Source organism: Heterodontus francisci, chromosome 6 (assembly GCF_036365525.1).
Source record: "Heterodontus francisci isolate sHetFra1 chromosome 6, sHetFra1.hap1, whole genome shotgun sequence".
Classification (NCBI taxonomy): Eukaryota; Metazoa; Chordata; class Chondrichthyes; order Heterodontiformes; family Heterodontidae; genus Heterodontus; species Heterodontus francisci.
Window position 1 is genome coordinate 64,563,785 of NC_090376.1, and position 7,223 is coordinate 64,571,007.

A 7,223-nucleotide genomic window follows, 5' to 3' on the forward strand; every position below is an offset into this window, starting at 1 on the left:
TAGCCAGCACACTGAGGAAAACTCCCCTGTTCTTCTTCGAAAATATAGAATCATAGAATGGTTACAATATAGAAGGAGACCATTCTGCCCATCATGTCCATGCTGACTCTGAGAGCAACTCAGCTAGTCCAGCAAATCTTTTCTCTTCAGATAATTATTCAATTCATTATTGAAAGTCATGATTGAATCTCTCCACCACATTCTGAGGCAGTGCATTCCAGATCCTAACCACTCACTGCATTTTTAAAAATGAAGTTTCTTCATGAAGCCTCTGGTTCTTTTACCAGTCACTTTAAATCAGTGTCCTCTACTTCTTAACCCTTCTACCAACGAGAACAGTTTCTCCCTAGCTACTCTGTCCAGACCCCTCATGATTACTGCCATGGGATCTCATGCCCACCTGAGGGGGTAGGCAAGGGCCTTAGTTCAGCGTCTTACCCGAAAGACACCACCTGTAACAGTGCACCTCTCCCTCTGTACTTCCACAAGTATAATCTTGTGTTTTAAGTCCTGGCATGGGACTTGAATCTAAAACCTGAGTCAGAGGAGAGAGTGCTACCAACTGAGCCACAGCTGACACAATATTAGAACAGCGATTAACAATCAAGGTTGCTTTGACCCTGTCCAAGCCGCTGGACAGCAGGGCAGCATGGAAAGTTTTGTTCAAAAATCTACTGTTTCGTTCTGTTCATGGTCTTACACTTCTACCGTTTTCCTTATAGTTCTGTGGTGCAAGAATATTCTTGCACCAGCCAAACTGCACAGGCTTCTCCCTGTCTAGTTTCAATCAGCCATTCTCTTACAATCCCTCCAATCAATTGTCAATGTATGTAGTTGATAATTGTCGACGAAGTTAAGGCCATCTAACAGTTAGAGATATTGTACATATTCTGATTGGCTCCACCTTGTCTAGCTTCAACCATCTTAAAAGTTAACGAGGTTTGTCTAACAGCACATCTTAATGCATCCATCCAAAACGGCTTACATTCTGACACCATGTACATCAAATCCCTCTACACCACCATACCCTATCAGAATAGCCTGAGGACTCTCCACTTCATTGAATGAAGCCCAATCTCCTCATCCACCACCACCCTTCTCCACCTGGTTGAACTTGTTCTCACATTGAAGAACTTCACTTACTTTTCCTAAATAAAATGTGTTGCGTAGAAAGATTTATGGTGCAGGAGGAGGCCAGTTGGTCCACAGTATCCATGCTATCTGAAAAAGAGCTATCCAGTCTAATCCCACCTTCCAGTTCTTTGCCCATAGCCCTGTAGATTACAGTACCTCATGTGCATATACAAGTGTTTTTTTAAATGTGCTGAGGGTTTCTGCTTCTACCACCTATTCAGGCAGTAAGCTCCAGACCCCCACCATCCTCTTGGTGAAAAAAGTGCTCCTCAACCTCCCTCTAATCCTTCCACCAATTACTTTAAATCTATGCCCCCCTAGTTCGTGACCACTCTGCTAACCAAAATAAGTTCCTCCTATCCACTCTGTTTAGATGGCTCATAATTTTATACATCTCAACATCCTTGTAAATCTCCTCTGTACCCTCTCTAGTGTGATCACATCCTTCTTGTAATGTGGTGACCAGAACTGTATGCATTACTCTAGCTGTGGCCTAACTGGGTGTTCTGTCTAGTTCTAGCCTAATCTCCTGTTCTGATATTCTATGCCTCAGCCAATAAAAGAAAGTATCCCTTCTTGACAACCTTCTCTACCTGTCCAGCTACCTTCAGGGATCTGTGGTAATGCACTCCAAGATCCTCTTCCTCTACACTTCTCAGAATCCAGCTATTTTTTTCTGTATTCCCTTGCCTTGTTTGTCCTCCCCAAATGTATAACCTTACACTTTTCCAGATTGAATTCCTTTTGCCACTTTTCTGCTCACCTCACCTGTTCATTCATAATCTTCTTGAGGTCTACAGCATTCTTCCTCACAATCAATCAATTTTTGTATCATCTGCAAACTTCTTAATCACACTCCCTACATGTAAGTCTAAATCATTGACATATACCACGAACAGCAAGGGACCTAGTCCTGAGCCCTGCAGAATCCCACTGGAAATAACCTTCCAGTCACAAAAACACCCGCTGACCATATCCCTTTATTTCCTGCCACTGAGCAAATTTTGTATCCAACTTGCCACTTTCCCCTTCAGCCCATGAGCTTTTAATTTACTGACCAGTCTGCCATGTAGGACCTTGTCAAAAGCCTTGCTAAAATCCATGTAGACTACATTAAACGCACTACCCTCATTAATCCTTTTTACCTTCTCAAAAAATGCAATCAAGTTAGTCAGACACAACCTTCCTGTTTACAAAGCCTTGGAGAATGAGGACCTCCTTGAGTGCACCATGTCCTCCTCGGAGGACGATTTAGAGGGAGCTCGACATGAGGCGGGGAATGGCAATGCACCCCAGGGACTGCTGCCAATGGGCATTGACATGCTTGCCAGGGAGATATGCAAATCACTCATACGGATACATTTTTCCTGAGACCTCCTTAAACCCCATGTTAACAATTCAGTGTTCTCCCTCATATAGCCTTGGTGACCTTTCCTTAAATTCCCTTACCACCTTAATTGGCCCATGATATTTAGCCAAGATATTTATTCACTGTGAAGCAGGTCGGGAGCGGATGAGGCTGTGATCTGAGAATCTGAACCGAACAGGAGGAGAAAAAAGAAAAATAATTGCAAAGTAACATCACAAGACAAGGAGTCACGTAGGGTGAGTACACTAGTAAACTTTTAATCTAAATTAATCAATAAATAAGACTTGATTGATTAATTGTAAAAACTAACGCCAATTTGATAATTTATCATATAATTAAAATCAGTGCTCAATTAATCAGTTAAAGTTAAAATTAAATAATAGGGGATAGTAAAACTAAAGAAGTCTGAATTTTTCAGTAAATTAAAATCTAAGGTTTTTGGATAATTAGAGTAAGTAAAAACATTTCAATTAACCTCCCTATAAAATGAAGTAACGTCTGCACAGGAGAAGCAGCTGATTGGTGAGTCTTTATTTATTTAAGTAGTAAGTTTAATAGTCTAATAAATAGAGACATAGAAGGGCAGCTCGGACCATTGGAGTGCGCATACTGTTTCATGTGGGAACTCTGGGACGCTTCTCGTGTCCTACATATGCAGGAAGTGTCGTCATCTGGAGAAGCACCAGCTCTAGGTTTCAGAGCTTGAGCAGCAGGGGGCATTGGCGAGAATGAGAGTTTCGTGGATAGCATATTTAAAGATTTGGTCACCCCACAGCTTAAGGGTATTCAGGTAGAGAGGGAATAGGTGACCCCCAGGCAGTCATCAAGGACCAGGCAGGTAATGCAGGAGTGCCCGAGTTCATATCACTCTCCAACCAGTATTCTGTTCTGAATACTGGTGAGAGTGATGATTCCTCTGGGGTGTGCAGCCACAGTCTAGTCCGTGCCACAATGGCTAGCTCAGCTGGACAGGGCAGGGTCAGGAGGAAGATTGGAAAAGCATTAGTGATAGCGGATTTGATAGGGGAACAGATGGGCGTTTCTGCGGCCGCAGATGTGAATCCATGATGGTATGTTGCCTCCCTGGTGCCAGGTTCAAGGATGTTGCTGAACGGCTGCAAAGCACTCTGAGGGGGGAGGGTGAGCAGCCAGCGGCCATGTTCCACATCAGTACCACCAACATAAGTAGAAAGAGGGATGAGGTCCTGCAGGCAGAATTTAGGGAGCTAGGGAAGACGCTAGCAAGCAGGACATTAAAGGTATTAATCTTTGGATTACTCCCAGTATCACATGCCAGTGAGTATAGAAATAGGTGGATAGAACAGATGAATGTGTGGCTGGAGAGCTGGTACAGGAGGGAGGCCTTTAGATTCCTGGAACATTGGGACTGGTTCTGGGGGAAATGGGACTTGTACAGGCTGGGTGGGTTTCACCTGAACAGAGCCGGGACCACTGTCCTTGCGGGGCAATTTGCTAGTGCTATTGGGGAGGGTTTAAACTAACTTGGCAGGGATGTGGGAACCAGGAGTTAATATTAGAAAGGAAACCCAAGGTGCACAGAGAATTGGGAAAGACAGATGAAACTAGAGTAGGAAATAGTAAGGTATTAGGTGGAGTCAGAGTAAAAGGGAATGTAATAAGGTCTAAATTAAGTTTACTGTGCGTGTATGTGAATGCACGGTGTATGTAAATAAGACTGGTGAGCTGCAGATGCAGATAGCCACTTGGAAATATGATGTCATGGCAATAACAGAGTCCTGAAAAAAAGGAGGAAGGGTAGCAGTATTGATTAAGGAAAACATTACAGTGCTGGAGAGAGAGAATGTCCTAGAGGGTGTCAAGAACAGAATCTATTTGGTTGGCGCTAAGAAAAAATAGAGGTACGAATATGTTGCTGGGTGTATTCTATAGGCCACCAACTAATGAGAAAGGTATAGAGGAACAAATCTGCAAGGAAATTACAGCGAGCTGCAAGAATTATAGAGTAATGGGGACTTAAATTATCCTAATATAGACTAGGATAGTAATACTCTAAAGTACAGAGAGGGGTAAGAGTTTCTACAGTGTATTCAGGAGAATTTTCTACATCAGTATATTTCCAATTCAATGTGAAAGGAGACATTACTGGATCTGGTTCTGAGGAATTGAGGTGGGTCAAGTGAATCAAATGTCAGTAGTGGAACATGTAGGGGACAGTGATCATAATATTATAAGATTTAAGTTGGCTATGAAAAAGGACACTGTGCAATCCAAGGTAAAAGTAATTAATTGAGGGAAAGCTAACTGTAATGGGGTGAGAACGAATATGGCCCAGGTAAGTTAGAATCAAAGATTGACAGGCGAAATTGCAGTAGAACAATGGGCTGCTTTTAAAGAGGGGTTAATTCAGGTACAGTCAAGGTACATTCCCATGATGAGGAAAGGTAGGGCAAACCAATCCAGAGCTCCCTGGATGACAAAAAAGATAGAGAATAAGATGAAGCAAAAAAGGATGCATATGACAGCTATCAGGTGGATAATACAAGTGAGAACCAGGCTGAATAGCAAAGATTCAGTGGGAAAGTGAAAAAGCAAATAAGAGAAGCAACGAGAGAGTATGAAAAGAGACTGGCAGCTAACATAAAAGGGAATCCAAAAGTCTTCTAGGAGGCATATAAATTGCAAAAGGGGGGGGGGGGTAAAAGGAGGAGTGGGGCCGATTAGGGACCTAAAAGGGGATTTACACATGGAGGCAGAGGGCATGGCTAAGGAACTAAATTAGTACTTTGCATCTGTCTTTACCAAGAAGATGCTGCCCAAGTCAGTGAAAGAGGAGATAATTAAGTTAGACATTGGGTGGGCTAAAAATTGATCAAGAGAAGGTATTGGTTAGATTGGCTGTACTTAAAGTTGATAAGTCAGCAGGGCTGGATGAGATGCATTCAAGGATACTGACGGAAGTAAGGGTAGAAATTGCGGAGCTACAGGCCATAATCTTCCAATCCTCCTTAGATACGGGATGGTGCCAGAGGGGTGGTACCAGAGGACTGGAGAATTGCAAATATTACGCTCTTGTTCAAGTAATGGTGAAAGAATCAGCCCAGCATCTACAGACCAGTCAGTTTAACTTCAGTCATGGGAAAGCTTTTAGAAAAGTTAATTCGGGATAAAGTTAACAGTCACTTGGACAAATGTGGATTAGTTAAGGAAAGCCAGCATGGATTTATTAAGGGCAAATCGTGTTTAACTAACTTGCTTGAGTTTTTTGATGAGATAACAGAGAGGATTGATGAGGGTAATGCAGCTGATGTGGTGTACATGGTCTTCCAAAAGGCATTTGATAAAGTGCCACATAACAGGCCTGTCGACAAAGTTAGAGTCCATGGAATAAAAGGGACAGTAGCAGCATGGATACAAAATTGGTTGAGTGACAGGAAACAGAGAGTAGTGGTGAACGGTTGTGTTTCGGACTGGAGGAAGATATAAAGAGGGGTTCCCCAGGTGTCGGCATTAGGACCCTTGCTTTTCCTAATGTATGTTAATGACCTAGGGCCAGATTTTATTCAGAAGCCACAGGTCCCAACATCGGGACCAGAAGAAGGGAAGTCTTCACAGCCCTGCAGGATCCATTTACAGTGGTCACGAACAAGTTGTTGAGGGAATGGAAGCCCTTTCTGTTGTTGAAGGCTTCTGGCTGGTGTTCAGGGTAATTGATGGCCACATGCATGCAGTCGATGACGCCCTGCACCTGGGGGAATCCAGCGATGGCCCTGAACCCAATGGACCTCTCAGCCTGACTGTTGGAATCTGTGTGGAAGTGTACATAGTCGCTGGCCCTCCTGAAAAGGGCATTAATGACCCCCTTGGTGCACCAATAGGCCGCTGACTGTGAGATCCCACACGTGTCCCCAGTAGATCCCTAGAAATCCAGTGCCATGGAGAACTTCAGTGACACTGTCTTTGGATTTCCACTAAGCCCCTGAGGCTCAGCTCGTCTTGCATCATAACACATAGGTCTGTGACACCCTCCCTGAAGAGGCAGAGTGTTCATTGGCACAGCCTCTCAGACATCTGTAGGTAGTTGAGGCTCGACCAGTAGACCCTTTCTGGAGGATAGCTTCTTCTGTGCGGAGGAGGCCTGTGGCTTTCCCCTCTGCGCCTTTCTCCATAGTCTGGAGGCTGTTGCTGACCCTGCTGTGGGCTCACAGGTCGCTGCTGTGCCGCTGCCTGGACCTCCCACTCTGCTGCACCTCCTCCTCAACAGGGTCTCCAAAACCTGGATGAATGTGTCCCATGATAGGTGGCCTCTCCCTAAGTGCAATGCCTTCACTGCCAACGCCCCGCCCCTCCTTTCTACCATCTCACCTCTGATGATGTTACTCTTACCCATTGTCCCCCTGTATAGCTCCCCGCAGTGCTGGTACCTTTGCCTCCACTCCTCAGTCGATTCTCAATGCCCTCCTTTCTCCACCCTGCCTGGCAATTGATGCTGCACCTCCCAATGGCCTCCCCTTGCAGCCAGCAATGAGCTCCTGCCTCCATGTTGTCTCCCTCTACCAGGCAAGGTTCTGAAGTCCCATGATTCCTGAACGCTATTAAAATTTAAAACCGAGTAAAAACTCCGTCAATAAGCCTCTTAACTACATTAATAGCCTGCCTACCATGTTGATGTCCGTTCTTCACCCTTCATTTTTGCCGCGATTGCTAAAATCAGGATGGGATGTCACAACATCAGACTTCC